This window comes from Falco naumanni, chromosome 7 (genome assembly GCF_017639655.2).
Source record: "Falco naumanni isolate bFalNau1 chromosome 7, bFalNau1.pat, whole genome shotgun sequence".
In the NCBI taxonomy this organism is placed as follows: domain Eukaryota; kingdom Metazoa; phylum Chordata; class Aves; order Falconiformes; family Falconidae; genus Falco; species Falco naumanni.
In genome coordinates, this window is record NC_054060.1 from 560,368 (window position 1) to 583,796 (window position 23,429).

The following is a 23,429-nucleotide window of genomic DNA, read 5'->3' on the forward strand; positions in this document are numbered from 1 at the left end:
TCCTGGCATGCTATCCTGCTCACCAGGGACCTGGATTACCCTCTGGCACTACCCATCCACTGACGTGCCACCATGACACTTGCCCAGTCCTGTGGTGCGTTTGATCCAGGAACAGGTCATGCTGGAAAAGACCACAAAGTATCATCTCCCACCTACAAGAAGGGCAGAGTGGCTGAGATTTGCAAATCCCCTCAGCATGGAACTAAGGTGAGAGAACAGCCAAGGTCTGTACATAAACATCAGCTTTAATGGAACAAACATTCTGTAAACGTTGACCCTCTCACAATTATATCCACCTAAGCTATGCAGTTTTATGGGAAGCTGAGGTAGGCCTTGTGTTACTTAACAGCTTTACAAGAAAAGAGAGAGAAGGTGCTAGAGAGAGGGAGATCACCAGTCCTGGATCCAGCACTGGACCTGCCAACGCGGGTGTTTGATGCAGAGAAAGAGCGAGCTAGAGAGGCCCCTGTGTTTTGGCCCTGGCTCCTAGACTTCTGGAAGCTCCTTTTGGCCCAGTTCCAGGAGTGGCTGAGACACAGTCAGTGCAGGCCGCAGCCTGTGACTCCCTTTCCCTACTTCTGAGACCTTCTCGGGGCATTATCTGGGCTCATGGTAGTCACTTGGGCCTTGTCCCTTACACAAAGAAACATCATTTTTGGCCAGAGCAGTCCTCCCACCCTGTTCCCTGTGAACTCACGCTAAATGTGCCTGAACTCACACTGGTGCAGGAAAAAAGCGTCTTGACCAAGGTGTGATGGTGCAGGGCTTTCTATGCTCCCGGCCATCGTCACTCGCTGACATTTTTTAAAGTGCTGTAGGCAGGCAGCAGACCGCAGAGCCAAGGCTTTTCCTTTGCGAGCAGCTGGGAAGGGAACAAACTCCCTCGGGAAGGCTGGCTGGTTTTGGTGGCACTGCCCGCAGCTGAGCACAGCCGTCACCCTCTGTGGCAGCCGAGAGCGGTGTCGCGGGGCTGCGGCCGCGTCGGCGAGGCCGAGGCCAGTGCCGGGCTGCGGCGGGGATGGCGCAGCGGGAGCCCCGCCGCGCAGCGTGGCCCGGGGGTCCGTGTGCCGCTCCCTGCCCGCAGCAGCGCTGGGGCTGAGGGCTGCCCGGCCCGCGCAGGCGGGCTGCGGCGGGGGCCATGGCCGTGGCCGCGCGGCCTTCGGCGGCGCAGTGCGTCCCGGACGGGCGTACCTGCCCGGGGGGCCGCGGCAGCCGGCGCTCAGCGGCGGCTGAGGCGCCGAGGGGAGCGCCGTGAGGGGCACCCGCGCTGCGGGGAGCGGGCTGAGGGGGCACACGCTGAAGGGGGCCGCGTTCAGGTCCCGGCCCCAGGCGGGCGGGCTGCGGGGAGCGCGCGTCGCGCCGTACGGACGGAAGAGGCCCCGCACGCCTCGGCGCTCGCACTGGCGGCCGCTGGGCAATAGCGTTTCCCCACGGGCGGCGGCCTCTCCCGCGCGGGCCGGGCGGCGGCGGCGCGAGGGGCAGGGCAAGGCGGGGCGGGGCGGGGCGGGGCGAGGCGGGGGCGGGGCGGGGCGAGGCGAGGCGGGGCGGGGCGAGGCGGGGCGGGGCGGGGGCGGGCCCCGGCGGGCGCTACCGCAAGGGCGCAGACCGGGCCGGGGATTGGGGGTAGTCGTCGTCGTCACCGCCGCCGCTCTGGTCTGCCTGCTGTGCTGGGCAGCAGCCGCCTCAACGCGGGGCCATCGCCGGCCGCCTGCCGAGGTGAGAGCGGGGCGCGGCGGTCTGCGCCGGTGGCCTCTCCCCGCAGGCAGGGGCCGGGCAGGGGCATCCCGGTGTGCGAGGCCTGCGAGCCCCTCGGTGGCTCCTGTATATCATGCAGCCGTTACTTTTTGATTGCTTTGTGCCTGTCTGAGACTTGCGTGATCATGCTGGTTCTGTTTGTGGAAAGCAGAGCCCCAGGTTTTTCATACAGTGAAGCATTCTGAAAAGACATCAGTGTCATTTCTTTATTGAAGTAAAAACTGTTAATGATGACCTCTTTGTCCCAAGGTGGGACAAACAGGATTTGGAAAGACACCAGTGAGGTGGAAGGGCAGCTGTCACTTGCTATGATTTAGAGCTGAAGTTTAATTAAAGCAAACTGGATGATTCTAATCAAAACCCTGGAAGCCTGAGAAGCAATGAACTGCTAAAAATATATAAAACTTGTTATGGTAAAGTGCCTGAGGCTGCCACACAAATTCCGGGGTAATTTATATGAAAAAGCGAGTGGGGTCTTGTGGAAAAGAAGTGATGGGTCTTACTCTTGGGTTCTGCTTCGTCTTTTCCTTAGAAGCACCACGAAGGATCAGGGTATTGGTGAGCTGATGAGAAGGTGAATGTTTGCATGTGAGGAGAAATCAGTGGCAGCTCTAGTAGATCAGTCAGGTATATTTATCGTGGAGCAAGTGGTGAATTCTGGCTGAAAGCCTCTTCCTGAAAAGTCTACAAGTAAAATGGAGGGTTGTTACAAAAAAGCAGTTCAAATCGTTTGAATGAGAAGTAGCAAGTGAAGATTTCTTTGGAACAGATTTTTTTTTTAATTATGTAAATTAAGGGGAATAAGTTTGTGATAATGTGCTGTACAAACTACAGGCTTCTTTGCCCTGACATCACAAAGAATAACAAAAATAACCTGCTTTCTGATTATTTTTCATTGAACTGAAGCACAGTGCTAGTAAGATAACACAGTGAGCAGGCTGTTAAGATCTTCCCTGCACTCCCTGTGGCGAGCCGGTCGGTACCTGTGTCGTGCAGGAGATGGGTCAGCTGGCACTCTGACAGCCGGCATTTTCTGTCTTGGTGCAGAAAGGCCAGGAAGATCTTAATGGCTTTAGTAGCTTTGTTACTTAGCCTTTCTGGCAAAGGACAGATTTTCAACATACAGAAATACTCTCTTACCCCTTCATTAGCCTGAATGTACTCCTGGTGCCACTGAGGGCTCGTTTGTGTGAGGATACGGGCTGGCATAGTTCCGATGCTCACACTTAATGAGACCAGGGGTAGGCATTCCCAAGTGGGGAATAGCACATCTTTCCTGCTGTAAAATCTCACAAAAGAGCAAAACTCAGTATTAAGGAGCAGCTTAAATGGTTTTTGCTTCAAATAAATAAATAAATATGCTCACTCTGCAGATACAGTCCTACTGTTTACATCCGGAAATGCAATCTTGAAGCTAAAGCCCAAAGTTTTTTTCCAGGAACAGCAGTCTCTGGGCAAAATGCAGGAAAAGGTGTTTGCTTGCTTACATTCCCATCCCTGTGGGAATACAGGAGAGTTAACTTCAGTGTGTGAGTGGGGATGCTGCACTGGAGCTGATTTAGCTCTAGCTGTGCCTCTGGTGCTAACTTTTGAGTTCAGCTTTGTATGGGAAACTGGAATAGCACGCAGCTGTTCTGAAAATGAGTAGAATTATCTTAAGAGGGAGATACTGCTGAAGCAAAAGAGCTCCGGATGACCCAAAATAGAATTTATAGATAAGAGCCCAAAGAATTGCAGAAGATTTCCACATCTAAAAGCTTCCCTGTTGTGTTTTTGTTTTTTTTCTCCAGCTATTGTTGATCTAGTAAAATTTTCCTTAAAATAGCACTTGGGGAGCTATACCTGTGCTGTGTGACCCCAAATATATTGCTAAACAATTTCTATCTATCGCTACAAATGCTTTTGTCTAGCAATATAATTAATAGCAAAGTTTAACATGGTAAAGAAAGGTCATGTATGGTGTTGAAAATAAATTTCAGACAAGGATGAAGTGGCTGCATCACTATATTTCGTGTAATGTTACAGCACCTAGTAGAGGTTACCCCTGTGCAATGGGATTTCTAGAGTCTTAGGGCAAGAGGTATAGTCTGGAGAACCTCTTAAGGGGAACAGTCAGGTGGAAATCCAGTTAGTCATTATTACTACAAAGTAGTTTTCACTTTTGAGCTCATTTCTTGTAAGTTTGAAGAACTATTAAATAACTCCTCTTTTGGTTAAATCCATATAAACAGTGCAACTTCTTGATTCTTTACAGGGCCAGAGGGAAAGAAGAGGAATACAAAACCAGCTAAAGCCTGGTGCTTGTGAAGGCCATCCATAATTAGAATATTCAATTTAATTTATAAAATAGAGAATGGGAGCAATTTGAGACCTGCAGCAAAAGTAAGACCCACTGTGACTCAGCATTGACCGATGTATTAATCTCAACTTACTAATATGCTTTTAAATGTTACAGAAACTCCGCATACTAGCCACTGTAACAGGGTTTGACTCTAGGTTTCTTCTGAATCAATAAGCTGAAAGATTGATTCCTTTATGGAAGTACCTTTTATTAATAGCGCTCCATCTTGTGCCCCGGAAAAGGTACCCTGAACAAAGAAACCCCTGGGCAATTATACACTTACAATTTAAGTTCCCCACCCCTCATGCAATAGTTAGGACTAGTAGTAATATTAAGGTCTGGGGTCTTCTTGCTTTTTATTCGTTTGTTTTGTTTGCTGCTTCATTACTAAGAAGTTACTAAGTGGTCATCTTACACAATATGACATCCTTTTAGGTCGGTTTGGGCTGATTCTGTAGTTCGGTATTCAGCATGTTGAAATAAGATTGTTACAGGTCATATACGAGGATCTACAGGATTTGTCTACTTCAACTGTTAATCTTTAAGCTGCTAGGTCTGTCTGTTCTAGCTTTTATTAATGTTTAAGCTGCTAGCTCGAAGTTTTGGCTTAACTTTTTCTACAACAATCTACTTTTTTAAAAGACTTAAATACCGAGAGCTGACAATAGATGTCAGCAGCATCTCCAGCTACCAAATGCTGGACTGTGCTAGGGACCAGGGCAACTGCTCATACAGCCTTCTTCAAGTTAATTTATTCAAATTAATTTATTTAAGTAACATGCAGGGAATATATAAGCATATGGATGAGAGACTGAAATTGCTCATAATTTCCTAAGAGTTAGTGTTATCTTGCCAGATAATGGTCTCCCCAGGAAAATGGCATCAACAAAATCACCCACCGTTTCATCAGCTAAATCACCGTGCTCAAAGCCGGCGCTGGAGGGGCAGTGATGGGCAGTGAGGAGAACCTGCACCCCCAAACCAGATTTTTTTCCCCCATCTCCAACACGTGGTTTTCTGCAGATAGTCCAAATTATTTTTCTGACCCTTGAGATGAGAACATCACAGCCTTGAGAGCACTAATGAGCATAAAACTGCCCTGCATGGCCTCAGCTGGCCCCACACCCACACCTGAAAGATCCAGGAGCACCCCTTGAACCCAGCTGGGGGCACCTGGACCTTTCCTGGGGGTGCTGGATGGAGCTACATCATGAGTGGTTCATTGCTGGTCCCGGCTCCTTGATGGCTCTTGCTCCACCAAGCCAACCCAGGCCAGCAGGAGCATGGTTTCTTCCCTGGAAAAAGGGCTGGTTCTCCACAGACTGGCCCAAACGCCCCTTCTCCCTCCATGCTGGGGCTTGGACTGAGCTGCTGCCAGGTGGTTGGTGATGTTGGGGGTGGGAAGGGGGAAAGGGGCAAGGGATGGCTTGCGGAGAGAGCCAGCAAGGGGGACATGGAGACTGGGTGGGAGCACAGGGGGTTCACTGCTGGCATGGCTGGACATGTGTTTCAGTAGGTGCCCTTCAATGCTCCAAAAGTAACTGCAAAATGAGCGCAAAAAGGGTATTTAGGAGAGGAGATAGTAGTGTTGAGAAAATAAGAAATCCTAAGGTTCTAATATGTTGCATTTTAAATCTTGGGGGCAAAATTGCTTTGTCTGGGCAAGAGAGAGCAATGGAACAGACCCCATCGTTTCCATCCCTGTAGCCTGAGGCTTTTCTCTCTTGAGGTAACATGGGATAATCAGAAATTGCTGCTGCTTCAGAGCATTTTCAAGCTTCTCCCCTCATGTCCAAAACAGGCCAGACTGAACATTTCTGTTGGCTGTAGCTAGGCTGGGCTGGAAGGATCTCCTCCGGCTGTCCTGCAGCCAGGGCCGTGCAGGGGGGCAGCTGTTTGGCAGGGTGAGCAGATGTCCCTGCCGCAGGGATGAAGACCGAGGGGAGGGGGAGAGGGCCATCAGCTGTCAGGCTGCAGCCCTCTCACCCCGCTGTGGGAAATCCAACGTGAAACCTCAGGACCCCATCTCCCAGATGAGGGGGTTTCATCTCTTTTTTTCTGAATTTCAATGCTTCTCCGCCCTCCCCCCCCCCCCCAAAAAAAAAAAAAAAAAAAGCAGCTGTTACCACACTATGCTGCACTGTGGCGTGTATGATGTCCACTTTATATTGCTGGCTTTTTACTTTCTGCTCCTTCAAATAAAGCCTCCCTGCTGCAGACGCCACAGTTTTGTGTTCAGATGCTGCTTGCTTTGCTAAGGGAGTTGCACAGGATGCCCTCTCTCACAGGAGTGCTGTTAATTTCAGTAAATGCCAAGCCTGTTCACATATATTCCTGCTCCGGACTGAATGATTACAGAGGCAGCTATGTCCATTGGGAGCGAGAAGGACAAGACCCGGGTACCTTCTCATGCTACATGGTTGCTCCTCTGCTCTCTCTCTCTCCTGCCAGAAAATGTTCTTTTAATCTTTTTATTTATTCTTTGACTTTGTTTTATTTCTCTTTGCACGCCCACAGCCAGCATTACCCAAAAGGATACGAGGTCTCTTTGCACTTGTGCCTTGCAGGATCCCCACTGCCCACGCTGCCTGTGTCGGGGTGGTGCCTCCCTGTGCCTGATCCTGAACAGGAGCGTCATTGTCCTTCCCAATGCCCTGCACAAAGGGGTATTGTCCTGCCCACCAGCTCCAGCCAGAGCAACAAGCTGGTTCATCCCAACTGGAGACACTGCAGCAGTTTCAAGAATAAAAACAGGACATTTCATCTCTGTTCATAATAAGGCGCTTGGGAATCAGGCCGGTTTCTCACCTGTCTTGGTCAAGGATGAGGAGCCGAGTGTTGGCCAGTAAAACCCCTGGTGGGGTGGTCCTAGCTCACCCAAAACATCTTTGAGTCATCTGTGAGCTCCCTTCACCCCATATGTCTTTCAACATGCAGGCTGGTCTTCGATAAACTCCCATAGGATTATTGTGGGGCTAATGAGAATCTGCATGTTTAATATGACTTAATGAAAGAATTACTCAGGCTACAATTGTTTGATGATAAACACGTTTTCAGAATTAAGATGCTCTTTGGGAGCTCCCAGATGGTTCAGAGCAGAAATGGGGGAAATTCAGGTGACCACAGAATTTCTATCTGAATGGTGAAGTGTATTTCAAAATGCAAACAGGGATGCGACTGGCCCTGAGCCCTCCGGGGATGCGCCTGCAGCTCTAGAATAACATAAGCTGCTTCGGTGAATCTGTACCATTTTCTGCGCATGGCACTTAAAAAAATGGGGGCCTTGAAACCAAACATTGCAGAAGTGCTTCATCCCCAGTGCCTCTTCCTTTTATCAAAGATGGACTGATGCTAATAGTATTTTTTTCCCTTAGTAATATCACAAAGAATCAAAAAATGCAAAATAAGCTCATCCCAGAGCAGAGGCTTGGAATAGTGTCAAGTCGTGCTGATGCAGGGATGGGCTGTTCGGGTGGGTGGATTAAGGCATGCTATTTTTGATAATAATATCAACTTAAAAGGTATAATATTATAACTGAGTCGGCAGGCTGCATGTGTATAATGAAAGAAAGAGTAAGCAAAAAAGCTAAAGTGAAATATTAGCAATTTTACTAAAACCAGGCTTTACTTTCAGCTTAATTATGGCACCAGGGGAAAATTTACAATCCTGCCTCAGGAATATGAGGTAGTGGGGAAAACATGTAATTTAAATGCCTAAATTTTGGACCTAAACAAATTCTCCAGGTTAACCCGCAGCTCATCCTTGGCACGGGCCATGGGCTGGTGGGCTGTGCAGCGTGTGGCCGGTTACCGAGGCTGCCCGCGGGCGGGGCGCCGGCGAGCCGTGTGCCAGAACCAAGCGTTTCCAAGCCGTGTTTTTTAACCGGTTTTCAAGGAATATTTCGGTTTACAGCATTCACCTAGGAAACGCGAGCCCTTGGCCAGGCGCGGCCTGGGAGATTCGGGTGACGGCCCCCGCGGTGTCTGCTCCCGCCCTGCCCCGTCCCCTCGGCGGCGGCTGGGAGCCGGGGCCTCACGGGCTTTCCGCGGGCCGGGGGCTGCGGCGGGAGCGGCCTGTGCTCCCCCAGCGCTTTGCAGCCCCGTTGTTCCCCTCCCACAGGCGCGGCGGCTGTTTGCGGGCCGGGAGCAGCGGGAGGGACAGACAGCGGCTGCGGTGAGGCGGGGCGCTGCGCCCCGGGCACAGCCCAACCCCCTCGGCCCCGCTCAGCTTCCCCCCCCCCCGCGGCCTGCCCGCGGCCGCGCCGGGCACCACTTCCGCCTAGCGACGGAACGCGGTTGCTAGGGCGAGCCCGGTGCCCCGGAAACGGGCGCGGGCGGCGCGGGCGCGCTGCTGCCATAGGGCGGTGCTCGCCGTGGGGCGGGGCGGCGGGCTGAGCGCTTCCGGGTCGGGGCCCTCCCCGTCGAGCGCGGCGGAGGGAGGAGCCGCGGCGGGGCGCGGGGAGAGCAGCGGCGGTGCCCGGCTCAGCTCAGCTCGGCCCGGCCCGGCCCGGCCCAGCTCACCCGCCCGCCCGCCCACCTGCCCGGGAGCCCAGCGCCGCCGCAGCTAGGTACGGGCGCGGGGGGCGGCGGGGCTGCCGTCGCTGCGGGGTCTGGGCGGTGGCGGGGGCGGGCGCTTCCCTCCGCGGCGCGGCCCGGCAGCCTTCCCGGGGCCGCGCCTCCCGCCGTGGCGGGGGAGGCTCCGCCGGGCTCGCCGCTTCAGCCCTCCCCGGGGCGGGGGGGAACCTGCCGCGCTTCTCCCGGCGTGAAAGGCTGCGGCGGGGGTCGGGGGACAGACGGGGCTGGCGCTGGGGGCCGCGGGGGCTCCCCTGGAACGGCCCGAGAGGCCCCTGGGTGAGCGCGGCTGCTGGCCCAGCTGGACGCCGGGGGTGTCCCGCCTCGCCCCGGGGAGCGGGCGGGGAGACCGGCTGGGTGAGGGGCTCGGCCGCCCGGGGGAGGCGCGGAGTCGCTTTCTCCTGTGCGTGGGGCCGTTAGCTGCCCGCCCGCGGGGGAGGCGGGTGCGGGGCGGGGGGCGCACCTCGGGGTGGCTGTGGGCCATCGCCGGCCGGGGCTGGGGCCGGGGCAGGGCAAGGCACCTGGTGGGGACCGCAGGCGGCTTGGGACCTCTTTTTCTAAAGCTGATGGTGTTCCCGGATCTAAGGGGAACAAAGCACTCCGTGTGACCGTGCCTGTATTTACAACTTCTTTGTGTGGAGAAGTTACCTGTTCCCCCCGTATCTGGGAAACATACATACGTGCTGTTTGACACAGGATGAAACTTCAGGGGCTGGGGTTCGTTGTCTTGTCCAAATTGTCATGAGATTGTTGTCTTCCCTTCCCAATGGGTTTCACTGCTGGCGACCGTCCTCTGTGGCCTTTCTCAACAGTGACTTGACGTTTCAGTGCGTAGAAAGTGTTGCCCAGCTCCCAGCCAGTCACTGATACCTGCTGCCTCCTCTCTCCTGGCTTCATGTCCGCCATCACCCTTCCCGTGTGAGATTTTCCACTTTCCTCGTTGTCAGCTCCTGGTGGCCTGGTTGAAGTCACGCTGTCGTGGGTGTGATCTCAGATTTGATTTTTTTTTTTTTAATCAGTGACCTAATGCATATGTGTAACCAGCTTATGCTGCCACTCCCCAAGTTCTTCAGGACTTGCCTTTTCCTTCTCTCAGCTCCTCAGCTACTGGCTGTGATTTGCCTAAATAAACCATCTTCTCTACATCCCCAATTTAATGCTGTGGTGGTAACTTGGACTCTGTCAGCCTGCTGGGAGAGGACGATGGGTGAACTGAGAAGTATAAGCTTTGTTGCCATTGAGAAGCTCTTACCAAATATTAGCAGCGCTTTCCCACAGATGCATTCCAAAAAATACAAAGAGTGCCTTTGAGTTACAAGTTTAGGGAGGTTGCTTTCTTCAGGCTGCAAAAGCCGTGGAGGATTCCTCGCTGCTTGCCAGTTGCTGAAGTTTTGGAAGTGTTGCCTAGGTGGTGAAATGTTACTGATAGGAGAATTTGGGGTTTATTACATTGCTGTTGTAGAGAGACGCACAGAGTGGTCTTCTCTCTGTGAAGCTGGGCTGACACTAGAGCTCTTTGAGTCTGGGATGACCTGGAGATGCTGCCAGTGATAAATATCAACAAGAGTTCTTGTACAGGGAGGGTGACCCCTGGCAAGTTGTGACCAGATAAGAAAGGAATTTAAATATTATGGTGTGTAGAAAAAAAAATAATTCTTAGTAAAAAAATAAAACAACCTGATGCACTTAGAAAGTGTGAAGGATCGTGGTGAGAACTGGCCAAGGGAATCTCTGCTCTCCAAATTGAGATTCCAGCTGCCGGTGTAGTGGTACTGTGGTACAGCTGATAGTGCAACCTTTTGGCAAAAGTATTGCTGACTCCAGTGAAATTTTAGACTATCCCCTTGAAAAAATCAGAGCTTTACACTTATGCTTTGCATAAGTACCTAAACTTTGTTTAGATACAAGTGTTTCTTCAAATGTTGCCTGCCCTGAAATTGCTTTTTCTGGACTCAGCAAAGTGTCTAGCTGATGCCTTTTTTATTTTTTAAGAGCTGTTGGGCTGTGAGGAACATGAGGCACAGCTCTCTGCTTTACTCTGCAAGTCCATAGCACCATATTTTTAAGTGCTGGCCTAAAGTCTTTGCTGCCTTAAGCTGATTTGGGCTTCTTGCTTTGATTTTCATGTGAAAAGATCTTCTGTTATCCTCTGGCCATGTTGGTTGGAAACTTGCACCAGATTCTCACAACAAATTTATCTGTGGCCAGGACATACCTATCTATGTTTGTGCCAGTGTTGCCTCTTATAAAAACAGCTCTTCCCTCCTTTGGTGCTTTCAGAAAGCACTCACCTCTTGGCTTCTTATTTCCAAACCATGCACACCAACCTTGCAGTTGCCTTTTTACGTTCTCTGTTGGTCTTTTATGTGCATGGGTTTGCTTAAAGATAATAATCCCTGAATGCCCTTGACCGGAGCAGGGCACAGAATGACAGGGGAGGTTTCTCTGGGATGCTGTGTGGTGCCACAGGTAATTTCTTTGTGCCGTTATCTTTCACATCTGAATCAGGTTGGTGCCTCACAGGTCACAGCAACAAGCTAATAACCTGTGTGTGTGTCTCATTTTCCCTTTGGATTAAAGAGCTTTCCAGTTCATAGTACTATTTCTTGCGAAGTCTGAAGTGTATGACCTTGCCTCATTCCAGTCCATTTATCTTACTCTTCTGTAGGAGGTTTTTATGCTGTTCCAGGTCTCTGTATTGACAACTATTTGACTTCCTGTGCCAAAGTTGCTGATGGAAAATATCCTGGTGAGAGTGATCAAGCAGACAGGTCCACAGAGCTCCATTGCAAGAGGGGTTGGGAGCTGAGTGAGATCGTAAGTGCAGCCCGGTTCACAGCCACTTACTGCCTTCCTTACACTGAGGTTGCCCCCTTTTTCGTGGTTTTTAAACTAATTTCCAGCTCTTCTGAAGCAATCAGCTGCTGCATATTTTCAGGTTAACAGATGAAATCCTTCATAATGCCTTAAAAAGTGCTGCCAGATGAGACCAGGAATCCATCTGGCCTGGTATCCTGCTCACTGGTAACCAGTAGCAGATGCCTGGGGAGGGGAGTATGCAGATACAGCAGATCTGGTCTGGGGAAGTATTGCTTTATTTTTCTCTCTCCAGCATTTTGTGACCTCCCTGAGCCAGGTGTTTGAATTTAGTAACCTTCATACTTCTCTTTTGTGGATTTGTCCTCTCACTTTGAATCATCTTGATACTCACTACCTTGCAGAGAGACACAAAGCCAGACGCTATGTATATAGGCTACCCTCTATGTGGTCTACATGTGAGGAAGAGACAGAAAACAAGAACTGGGGCTGTCCAAAAAAAATCAGCAAGAAACAAATTCAGAACAAATTACTTCTTCACTTTCTCCATGACATTCACAATTTCAGGAAACTACTTCTTCCATTCCTGGTGGTCTCTTGGCTGGGCTGAATTGTCCTCATCTTTCCTTTTCAGGTCTCTTCTCCATGCTCTTCATGTCATTGCCACCTCTTCTCCAACCTCCTTAAAATCAGTATGGCAGGAGGTGCCACGCAAGCGAATAGGGGAGGTTGGCAGAGGTGCTGATCGGATCAGGAGGTGGTATTTGTGGTGTGGGTGCCTCTTCAGAAAACACTGTATGCTGTGGATTTGTATTTTATTCTATACTATTGTGTCTGTAATTACAGACCTTCTTGTTGTTCGTTAGTGATCAAAAAGATGATGGAGCTACAGTTGTTGTGGAATACTCTGCCATAGCCCTGGTGTCCTGTTCCCCAGTGTTGCCTTGAGTGTTCAGTCTGTCATATTTTTTTAAGTGGAAGTTAGGGTGGTTGTTCCTGATGTGCTGTGAATTGTATCACCCACTCGTATCACAAGGTTTTACTGCAGTTCCTTAGAGTTATTGCTCTTATTTACTGATCATGTTGAATTACTCAGAGTAGCAAATGTTGTCATCTTAGTACTACCTTCTCTTGTACAGCTCAGTATAGTTCAGGGAAACGGAACCTTTTGGAGAGTCCCCTCTGCTACAAGACTGACCAGTGATGCCTTTCGTCCCCCCTCCTTATCTTTTTTTTTAACCAGTTATTGACACATGTGAAGGATTTTTCCTTTTATCCTATAGAGTTTTGTTCTCCAAAGAGCTTTGAAGGATCTTGTCATGTAGTAAGTATGGTTTTTTCAATGAAGTATGTCAGTTGCCTTTTCCTTGTTCACATGCTTTGTTTCCTGCAAAAGGAAGAAGGGGGAGGGGGGGGGAAGACAACAACCTCCAACTGACTCCTGAGACATGACTTCATTTTACAAAATATAATTAGCCCTACATCCATTTAGTCCATTCTTTAGGATAACTCTGATTTGTCTGGCTTGACTCCCTGTTTTGTGGTTGCTCAGATGCCTCTGAATTGTTCTGTGAAAGCTGGTGCAAGTGGCTTTCAGGTACCCTCATGCAGCTTTAACCAAGAAACTATGTGGGGGACCTCCCAGTCCTCCTCCTGCTGGACATTGCATGTAAAGTGAGGTGGTTTCTGTCACCTTGTCTTCTGAGAGGTCCTTTGCCACCCAAAGCCTTAACTGCTTGGCTTGCCTTACTGGGGTCAAGCAGGGAGAGTGGAAAAGGCTAAGCTCAGCATGCTGGGTGTAAAACACAGTTTTAACTTCTGGGAGACATTGTCTGATGATTATTTAACCCAGTAATAAATTGTGCTACTCCATACTTTTCTCTTTTTTAATCTTACAGATTTTTATGTAGCTTCTTTCTTGGACATTTAGCTTTGCTGTACTGGGTGGATTGGCTTCTATTACTCCTACATCACTGTCAGATTGCACAGTAGGGGCTCACACCAATACTCCAGCCACCATTCGAGGTGAAGGCAGGAATTGCTACTTCTCTCATCCACTGCTGGGCAGGCGTTGCTTTATGCTATTTAAGAATTTAGTCTTGGTGTTATGTGTTGACCTGACACGCAGTTTATGTGGAGGCATTTGAAGTCTTCGTTTCATGCACTGTTTTGTGCTTGTACAACCCTCTGGTGGTAGCGTGACAGCTGCTATTGCTGCTTGGGTGGCTGAGATTGTATTTTTCTGGTTTAAGCTTGGAATTCTGGTTTACAGGGTATTTCTTGCTGACATAGTAAACTTAGATTACTCAAATGGCAGTGTATGCTGAAGAAGGCTTAGATCCTCTAAAGGTTTGCTTAGTCTGTGTATCCTTTGAATGTCCCATTGACTTGTCTGCGCTCCACTGTGGATTTGAATGAGCCCCCTACATCCATGTTATCTCTTGAAAAACAGACATTTGAGTTTTTCATCTTACTTCTAGACTTCCAGCATTTGTGAAAAAGCAAAGCACAAATGTGTTTTTGTTTTCCCATCTTATTTTATTTGTACTGTATTGATTTTTTTTCTGGCTTATGATTTTTACATGGCTATTTCTTGTCCCTTCTGTAGGGGGTTTGGAGGAATGAAGTTCTTATGAATCAGCTTTTTTGCCCCAAAAGCTGCATTGTCCTTAAATGCATGCCTCTCTGTATCTGCTGGCTTTCTCTGCTCCTCTTCTGAAGTGTCAGAGGAGCCTTTGACCTTGATGGCAAGTGCCAGTGTTCTGGTGCTTTTTTTTTTTTTTATTAATTCAGTCCTCGTTCTTGCACAGGCTTCCAGTTGTCCAAAAACCTTCTCAGTTCCTGGTGAATCCAAGCCTGAGTGTGGGAGCAAGTCTTTGAGATGCTGTCGCACAACTCTTGGTTTTTGCCTTCCTATTCTTAGCCTGTATTTTGCCTCCACAAACTTCCCTTCATCAAATGCGAGCTGTACCCTTGTGGGCCATGGGCAGCGACTTCTTCCTGACATTTAGTAGCATGTTCCTGCACAAACAGGTGGTCACTGAAGATACACCCTTTGGAGTCCTGCAAAGTTCCTGGTTTTGATGAAACTACGTCAGTGGTCACCTTGACTGCAGCGAGCGAAGACAACTGAAGGCTTCAGTCTACAGGGGCAGAAATGCCAGTGTGGGAAGCAAGGTTTGCAGGATGTAAAGGAATTGCCTCAAAGGAGGTGATTCTCCCCCTCTGCTCCACTCTCCTGAGACCCCACCTGGAGCACTGTGTCCAGCTCTGGGGTCCCCAAGTACAAGAATGGGTCCTCTGTTAGAGTGGGTCTGTGAAAATGATCTGAGGGCTGGAACACCTCTCCTGTGGAGAGAGGCTGAGAGAGTTGGGGTTGTCCAGGCTGGAGAAGGGAAGGCTCCGGGGAGGCCTTACTGTGGCCTTTCAGTACAGAAAGGGGGCTTATAAGACGGATGGGGACAGACTTTTTACCAGAGCCTGCAGTGACTGGACAAGGGGCAACAGTTCTAGCCTGAAAGAGAGGATAGGTTTAGATTGGATATGAGGAAGAGAGGTTTTATGGTGAGAGGGGTGAGTCACTGGCACAAGTTGTCCAGAGAAGCTGTGGGTGCCCCATCCCTGGAAGTGTTCAAGGCCAGGCTGGACGGGGCTTTGTGCAACCTGGTCTAGTGGCAGCTATTCCTGCCCATGGCAGGGGGGTTGGAGTAGGTGATCTTTGAAGGTCTCTTCCGACCCAAACTGTTCTATGATTCTACAGAGAGGTAAAATTTCAGACTTGTTGTGCCTGCTTGATCACTGTATTCCATATTAAATTCCCTTAGACCTTTCCTTTTTTACAGAGGGAGGAGGTATTTTAACCCCAAATGACCTGTGTGATCTCTGGTTCATCAGACGCTACCTACCTTTTAAAAGACTGCTTATTTCTAGAAGTTGGCAAAAACGAGCAATGAAATGCAATCAGCGTGAGATTACCACCATTCTCTTCTGGCTCTTTATATTTTATTCCTTCCTGTAAGATCTATTTAGAGCAGCTCATTTTTCAAAATGGATAGGTGTCTCTTACCTGTCTGAATCTTCTGTTTTGGTTTGCTCGTCTGTGAGCAAATCTCTTCTGGATAATAACTTAATAGCCTGAAGAGTTGACAGCAATTCTACCCTGAAGATTAGCCTGACAGTTTCTTCTTTGTGGAAGACAATTGAATGGCTTGGATTTGCTACTCCTAGCATTTAATGTGGGAACTGGGGATATTCAGTGCTGAGATGGGAAAACTATTTTCCTGTCTGCCTCAGCTATCCTGCTCCTTTATTTTTTATTTTTTTTTTCTTATGGTTATATTATGACATTCCTTTAGGCTGGGAAAATTTTGGCTGTTTACAAAGAAGCAAAGGTTTCTTTGCAGTCCTGAATCCACTGTCTTTTTTTCTGAAGCTGCTGCATTTCTGTAGTCTTCCAAGATGAGTTGGCCATATGGCGTTTGGTACATTAGAAGAGGCCACATCATTTATTAAATATCCTGAGCAGTTGCTGTCCTATATATGTGTTTTAATGTCTACTGATAAACTTGGTGAGTTTATGCAGTTTGTGATGATGCTAAGGAAACCCTGGAATACCTGCTTTCTATAGAGCTACTCCTTTTTTCCAACCCACAAGGAATCACTGTACTTCAGCGCTGAGGTTACGTTAATTAAGTTGTAGGAGAAACCTACCTGAAGTCTGTGAAGCCAACCAGTCTGAAGTGTGTGTTCTGTGGAGCTATTTTACATTGAAAAATGTGGTCACTTCCATTTTGGCAATTAGGTATGAAGCTCAATTCATAATTTAACTCATCTAATGTAGCAGAAAATCTTGAGTGCTTATGAGGTTGAAATCTGCATGTGTTTTTTCTTAAATACTTTGTTGCACCTGTAATTAGGGTAACATCTTTTTTGTAGAAATGACAAACCAAAGTCGTTGTTTCTTTGCTAGCTGCTGCGCATCTGTTTGAGTTACAGAGGTTGGAGAGTAGATCCAGATGCAGTTGTTTTTCTTCCTTCACATTAGTGGAGAACACACTACAGGAAAAACTAACTTGAAGGAAATCTGCCTACATCTGTCTAGTCTTCCTGACACTAAGGGGGAGCATATGAATTGAGTTATTACTGTCTTGGATAAAATTCTTTAGGTGGGTTTCTGAAGAGTAGCAATTTCAAGTATCTTAGACTTACTGGGTCTTCAACCTTTCATTCCTCGTGTCTCAAAATTCCTTGTAGATCTGACTTCCACCTATTTAGGTCTATTAAAACAAATGAGAGGAAGTCCTCTAAAATACAGTTTATAATTGTGTTCCATTGACAGTGCCAGTGCAAGTGTAATGAAAGAATTCAGCTCTTCTCAAGTTTGGTGTGAGCTGCTTAACTCTTAAGTCCCGTAGCAACCCCACTTTGGCTAGCCTGGCTGTCCTTAGGTACCTTATAACTGTCTTCCTTTGTAACGTGCAAGACCGGTTTCTACAGCTTGTTTTTATTTCCTAGATCTTAAAAGAACAAGTTTCAATGAACATATGAAAATTAAGAACTTGTAATGTCTTATTTTAATGAAGCAGAGACCACATACTTCGTAGCTGTCTCTTTTCAAGTCCAAGTTAAGACTTCAAAGGTCCCACCTTTAGGAGGCTCATGAAGACTTGATCTTGCTGCTGCTTTTTGGCAGGGCTGCAGCAGCAGGTCACAACACTGGTTTGCACTGGGAGGGAGGGGCTGAGGCAATACATGCTTTAAGTAATGCTTCTTAGATGGAAATAAGCAATACATGCTTCTTAGATGGAAATAAATGTTTCAAAAATAATGTGCTATGTGTGCTGAATAATGAAAATTATTCCCTGAAAATGCTTGCTCCGTGGTTGCAGTCCTATTTTGCTAGCCACGGTTTGCCTCAGCTGGCTTGGTGTTGGTGCTAGGTTAGATGGTTTGGAGGCCCTCTGGTTCCTTGACTGATCATCCTGCAGCTGAGATCAGGCCTGCAGCCACTTTGGCATCTGATACTGCTTCCCAGCTGTCCTCTGTTTGGGAAGGTTTTGACAGGTTTCTAATTCTGAAAAAGCTCTGTGCAGTGTTGGCAGCGCTAAGGCTTCAGTTTTACTGGTGATAGATGCAACACCAGTGATGGTAAATCATAGTTCGCCTGTTCTCTGCTTCTGTGGGAAAAATATCTCCGCTGAAATTTATGTTGTTCAGTGGTTAAGATCTAAAACTGGTATTAGGCTCCAAACCAATACGCAGTCTTTTGTTTTTGTCTAGATTTACGCACTGTATAGGATACAGCACTGGTACTCAGTGATTTTTATCATTTCTAAATGTTAGTAGTTATTGCGTGTGCCAGTGTGCCTTCACTTGTCAAGATCTACAATTGGGAGTGTGATGTTTTGGAACTACTTGTTCTGTTCTTTCTGGTCTCTGCAGAAAACTCAGTGCTTCAACATTAAGGAGATGATGTGATCACAGATGGGGTTTTGGGGGTGACTTGGCTGCTGTGGCAGTAGGTCAGGGTTTTGGCTCACAGTGTACAGGCTGGGAGACTTGAGGGTCTCAGCATCCTCCTGGCTGGGGATGCTGCAGGGGCAGGTTCAGATGTAAGAGCAGCTATGTGCAGAGTGAGTGTTGGACGTTCAGGCAGCCTACTGTGTTACCATCTGTTTGCAGATATTTGAGGGGATGGACTGTGACTTACAGGTGTCTAGTTGGACCATATATACTCAGCATCTAGTGCAAGAAATGTTGTGCTCATTTGGACTTGGTGCAGTCATCTTACTAATCCTGGTTTTGTTTGTAATTTGGTTTCTTGCACCAAAGGAGGTTCTTCAGAGTCTCTGAAGGCCTATAGGGCTGAGGCAGATAGTGTGGATAGTCCTCAGTGGTGTCTTGAAACAAAATTCTGTAACTTTTTTTTCTTTTTTTCCTTGTGGGTAAATTTGTTCAACTCTTGCCATGATCCTGGACGTTGAACCTCAGTCAGTGTTGTGGTCCTTTTGTGGACTTGTGGCTGATACTGATCGTAAGACAAACACAGCTGAAGAATCTGAGTCATCTTTTTGGCTTGAACAATTATTAAATGTTTGACAAAGCTGTTCACTGTGACACCTCTTTATAAACTGGGGCTTGTCTTCACAAACTGTTCATCAGTCTCTGCTAACATTTACAAAAGCCTGAAATAATCCCTGTGTTCTTGTTGATCTGCTCTTCTATAGCATGTTGTAACTGTAGTGTGAGGCGTGTTAGAGTAGGAAATATGCTTGCTAAGGAGGTGTTCTAAAGTACATTTGTGCTGAAGCCCCATCTGTTAAATCTTCTTGAGCTCCTCTCTTACTGACTCTGACATTGAACGTAGTAATAGTTTATTATACTACTTGAGCAAACCAGCCTTAAAATAGTATTGCAGTGTCCTGATGCTAGTTTTGAATGGTATTCAAATAAGTCTCCTCTGATTAATTGAGATCAGGCTCCCTGTTAACAGTTTTGAGATCATTTGCAATGAAGTGGAGTCAAGTCTTCCAAGGGACCAGTGCTCAGTACCAGTATCTGAGTTCCCCATAACTAACAGACTTGCCTGAGGCACAGGTGGCTAAATTTAGTCTTCTAGCAAGCTTGGTATGACCTTGTGTTACAAGGACTTTTCCTACTTGTATCTATATTAAAATGTAAAAGCTGCTTTTCTGTGGTGGACGGAGCTTTGAGGCTTGGTGATGCTGAAAAGCTTTTTGTGTTGGATCACTGACTGATGCTTCCAGTGCTGCTGTTGGCAGTGATTAACTCTCTATCTGAATGCAGTTCAAAATGTCTACTGGTACAAAGCAATCCTCACCAGTGGGTATTAAGGCTTCAAAGAAGGCAGATGCTACTTCGTGCATAGGACAGATTACTTGGTAATGAATGTTTTGAATGACAGCTACGCTGAAGATTAGGGATTGAAAGTGGAAGTTGAATCGAAGTGGCCTCATATAGATGCAATTTCTGAACTGTGTGAGTGGTACTGTTTACCTTTGAGGTAACATTAAGTTTATCTGTGCGAAATAGCACTTTACTGCAGCTTCTGAGAGAAGATTTTAGTGTGTGTGAGACTGTGCACAGAGGTGGATGGTTCTGGCATCTGCTTTAGCGCGTGGGTTTGCCTCCTTGCGTGAAGTGAGACTTATCCTCTGTGTTCAACTTCAGCAGCTTTTCGTTAAGGCTGCTTCTAATTAAATACATAATTCATCCTACAAGTAATGAAGAAGATGCCTTCAGTTCTACCATCCTTGAAAAATGCCACGCTTCTCTGAAGTTTGTAGCTTGCTGCCAGCTGAATGGGAAAAGTCATTGCTGGGAAGTCAAACAGGATTTTCAGGTGTCTGCTGTGCTTGCTGATGTTTGGGAGTGCAGTGAGTGGTGTGGGGTTTTTGGCTTGTGAAAGAAACTCTATTGCAGATGAGTGGGCAAACCACATATTGTTTGGCATGGCATGGCCTGGGACTATTGGGATTTATCTCCCTGGTATTGACTCGGTTATTGTTGGCATGCTGGGTGCTTGCTTGCTGCAGGTAGTATGCGTTGTTGTTTTATTTTTTGAAGGGCTGAAATACTAATCTGATTAAGGACTAGGGTCGTTGAGTAATGTGCTGAGTGAATTTCAGTAGGTGAGCGTGTGACTAAATCTGTTGTGTTGTGTGTTTCTTGTTGCATCTTCAGCAGAGTTGGAAAATGTGCAGAGAAGGGCAGCTGAGCTGAAGGCAGAGGAGCAGCTACCTATCCCAGGGTAGGACTTCTTTAAAAAGCAGCAACAGACTTCTGGACCTGGTTGTTCTAAGCATTTGTGGAAGCTGGTGGTTTAGATGCGTTCAAAAAGTGGTTAGACCAATCTGGGGTTAGCAGGTCCACGAAATCAGTGCTGGTAGAACCGGGCAGTTCTCTGTACTAACATCTGTAATCCAGTGGTTGTGGATGCTGAAGCAGACTGCAGAAGCTTACCGTTCCCTGTAGCATCTGCAGTCATCATTGGACAAAATGGCAGGAGAATATTTGTTGTTTCAACTACTCCAACTTTATGAATGTCCTGCCTTTCCAGAGTACTGGGGCAACGGGGGGGGGGGGGGGGGGGGGGCGATATTTTTTTAGGAGCTTTGGAAGATGGCTTATGGATACTTACAGGAGGGGAAATCTCAAGCTGTTTCTCAGCGATACTGTACATACTTACAGGTGTCCCATGATGTTACATATTCAAAGGGGATTTGCTGTACAACATAATGTGGCTTACATGTAAAAGTGTTTCAAGGTGGGATAGATAGAAACTGAAACCAGGCGAATAAAAAAATCAGAAATAAGGGATGAAGGAAGTGATTGAACATGAAGTTCTCAGCCCCTTTAAAAGGGAGACATTCTTGAAATTCCACCTTTTTGTCCAGAAAGGAGAGGAGGTGATCGTAATGCTTCTCTTCAGCTTTTCTAGTGTGGGATCACGGCCAGGGGGCAGCTGGGTGTTCCCTGCAGATGGTGGTCGGACAGGGCAGGGACAACAACAGCTGAAGCGTGCACATATTAATGTCCTGCTCTGTGTTGTACTAATTACATGAAGTGTATATAGCGAGGACCATAATGCTTCCTCAGCGCTGTTTTGCTTGCATTCGCATCATGGCTGACCAGCTACGGGTTGCTTTTTTGGTTTTCTTAGCTTGCTGATCTGTGCCTGCTAAAAATCTAGTTTTAATCCAAAATTGGATTATTAAACCAGTAGTCTTTTTAACATGGTGAAGGGAGCTGTTCATGTAGTTTTGTACCTAAATGTGAAACTTGATGATCTTTTGATACTTTGTCTGGTATTGAAACATCTTGTTGTAGAGTGTTAAAAGCTTTTAAGGCTGTGGTGGTGATTGCTGTGCCCCAAAGGGTAGATTTTGGTCCTGCCTTTTCCATCTACTGTTGCTGGTGCTCATCAAACCTGTTCCTGAGCTGCCCTTGCTGTCTAATCTGGTGCAAAGCTCTTTTTGTTGGTATTGTTGGGTTGGTTTTCTCCTGCTGTTGTAATGAGTTAGACTTACTCACCAATGGGTCTGATAAGCACAGGCAGGGGGAAAACCAGCAGGAGTTCCTACTGGGTGTTGCTGCAGCTTGTTGGTTGCTCCATCTTACGAAGAACATGCTTGGGTTTTTCTTCAAAGATGCTGTTTGATTGTGATGCAAGTTCTAGACTGCAGGCATCTTCCCAGCTGTTGGGGCATGTGTGGATTGTTGGTCTCTCCTAAATGGGGTTCACACATGAAGGAGGAGAACCAGGGGAGTGATAACCAGAAGCTGCAAAGAACCTCAAGTCTACAAAAACTCGTTGAGGAGCAGCAGAGGCCTTGATGAATGGAGACTAATGGGCTATTCTTGGAAAGTGTTACCTCCTCTCTAGAGGGCCAGTGGTGTCACCTGAGTACGTGGCAAGCTTTCTGAACCTGTCAGGTAGGGAATAAGGACCTCAAATATCTGCATTCAGGTTACTGGCTTGTGCTTAGGCTTGAGGAGCAGTATCAGCTGAGCAAGGTGTTCTAAAGAGCATTAAATAAAGAGTCTGTTAATGGTTTAGGAAACCAATGTAGTAAGTGGGGGAATGTCAAGCAAATCATCTTTGCTGCAAAGGCTGGGAGAGGTGAGTAACAGAGCTTTGTTACCTTTTTCTTCAAAAGCACATGAAGAACTGAAGCAGCTTATCTTCAAATGTGAATTAAAGGGATCTTGCAAGATAACTCCTTAGACTAGACTCGTCTGGTTTTTCTTCTTCTTTTTTTTTTTTTTTTTGACATATTATTGCATGATGATCCAGGTTGGGATTGATACCTGGGAGTGTGAACTCAACTGTGTCTAAGATGGCAAATGCAATTTGGGGTGACTTCTCTTAAACTTGACTTAGGAGGGGCTTACCTCTCTTCCCAAAGGGACTGGGAGTGGAAACACTTCTTGTGCAGATGCTAGAAGAGTATCAACTGTGAGACTTATATAACCTATAAAGGGATCTTTGGAAAATAAGAAAAAAATATCCAAAATATGAGCAAAGTGATAATACTAATATGCAGCATGTGATCTGGGTAGTGCGTGTTTCAGAGGAACGTGTAAGGTGAGCGAGTGCAGTGCAGAGGCACTCAAGACAGATTGCGATCAGGGCGTTCCTTAAAGCCTCTTCCAGTAAGATAGCGAGGGTTCAAAATCACACTTTTAAGTATTTATCATAACTCAATGTTTAATCAAGGTGTATGCTCAGTTTCCATCCTCCTTTCTGAACTTACGGCACCCAGACCGTTACTTGGTGCTGTTTTGTTGGGTACTCTGGTCTTGTTTCAGGGGAAGCCAAAAGGGAAACCCTCCTTTGCTCTGTGGTAAAAGAAACACACACACAAACAAACAAACAAAAAATAGTAAAAAGCAGATGTTTCACATTAAGATGTGTGCTTATTTTTCACAGAGCCACGTGCTATCTTTCTTCATGGCTGCTGTTCCTTGCACAGTATCTGCAGCTGTTGAGGGGGGGAAAGGTTAAATCATCTGGAAACAAAAAGTAAAATGCTCCTTGGGTGGGCTTTCTCAGTTGAAGTTTCAAGGTTTGGAGGCTGTATCAAACAGGTCAGTGTTTCAGGAGCAGAGGCTAGTATTGAAAGGATAAAACCTAGTTATTGTGAATGTCCCTGGCTGGGTCATAACATCTCTGTGCACTCAGGCTGAGATGATGTTGAACCGTGTGATATCAAATTATTGCTTGCTGCTGGCCACACGTAGTCTAGCTCCATGTTGGGAATGTCTCAAATAAGTATAGGCAGTGAAAACTTTATATAATGAAATTTCATTTAGAGTAAGTAGGACTCTGTTGCGGATGAGTTAAAAGATTTAAAGAATTACATTTCATGATGTTCAGGTGTTGCGAGTAGGCTATCTGAACTTGCCCGCATGTTTTCTCTAA

At 47.3% G+C, this 23,429-nt stretch overlaps 1 protein-coding gene and 1 long non-coding RNA gene across 8 annotated transcripts in view; both read left to right on the plus strand.

Moving 5' to 3' along the window:
- Positions 1 to 1,591: 1,591 nt before the first annotated feature.
- Positions 1,592 to 7,081, plus strand: LOC121091917. Of its 3 annotated transcripts, XR_005829085.1 has the most exons (4): positions 1,592 to 1,716; positions 2,288 to 2,382; positions 4,010 to 4,137; positions 6,664 to 7,081. It is a non-coding gene; the product is annotated as an uncharacterized LOC121091917 (long non-coding RNA). The 3 variants fall into 3 exon arrangements; XR_005829084.1 differs by having other exon boundaries at positions 1,592 to 2,382; positions 6,614 to 7,081; XR_005829083.1 differs by having other exon boundaries at positions 1,592 to 2,382.
- A 1,493-nt stretch (positions 7,082 to 8,574) lies between these two features.
- CSNK1G1 (casein kinase 1 gamma 1) overlaps positions 8,575 to 23,429 on the plus strand; it is a 108,159-nt gene continuing 93,304 nt past the window's right edge. For 4 of the 5 annotated variants that reach the window (XM_040602369.1, XM_040602368.1, XM_040602372.1 and 1 more), the window contains exon 1: positions 8,575 to 8,664. The gene's annotated coding sequence lies outside the window, so the exon portion shown is untranslated. The remainder of the gene's footprint in view (positions 8,665 to 23,429) is intronic. The other variant, XM_040602370.1, reaches the window with a different exon arrangement.